Below are 809 nucleotides of genomic sequence, written 5' to 3' on the forward strand. Positions count from 1 at the left end.
CTTAGGCTTTTGAACAGTTCTTCCTGGCTCTTTGAGTCCCTCACTTTTTGGCTTTCATGAGTGAACTGCAAATGAATCATCACTGAATAAAAATACCATTTTTAAATCTCCATATATATTATTTGGTGATAGTGTAAGAAAGTCCTGACTTTTCAGTGTCTCCAAGCTTTTGATATTGACCATTCTTTCAGTACCATGTCAAAGAAGCCCTTGGGATCCATCTGCCTGTGGACTCTGTGCCATGTTTCATTTGGTGGTGTTGTCACTGTATTGCAGTGGGCTGTGCTTTGCACACAAACATGTTGCCAGCTCTGAAGAGGTTCTGTTTACTCTGGATTTGGGAGTTGAAATCATTGGCTGGGAGCAGCACAAGAAGTATTTGTCTCCTGTGGCAAGAGTGAATGTTTTGTGTTAGTGGAGGAATGCAAGTTTATGTAATGTGATTGAAACATCTCAAAACCTCTGCTCTTGTAAAGGGAGAACAGAACATACAACTTTATTTAATCATCTGTTGGGGGCTCCAGCATCCAGGTTCTGCAGTAATTGAAATAATTTGAAATGTAAGAGAATCTCAGTGGGCAGTTCCTAATGAACTATACTGCATTGATTAAACTCTGAGGAAGAAGCTTATTTCTATGGATAGAAACACTTGAATGTTATTTTTAAATGTGACAAAAATCCAAGGGTAAAACCAGCTCCTGGTACTAATTCTTGGGAATATGTTTAATTTCCCACTTCCTTTTTCCCCACACTCAAAATTGCTGTCCAGTCTCAGTCTTGCTCTGCAGAAAATGTGAGCCATGAGGCAC

The sequence above is a fragment of the Lichenostomus cassidix genome, chromosome 1 (assembly GCF_008360975.1).
Source record: "Lichenostomus cassidix isolate B80296 chromosome 1, HeHo_3.0, whole genome shotgun sequence".
Taxonomy (NCBI): domain Eukaryota; kingdom Metazoa; phylum Chordata; class Aves; order Passeriformes; family Meliphagidae; genus Lichenostomus; species Lichenostomus cassidix.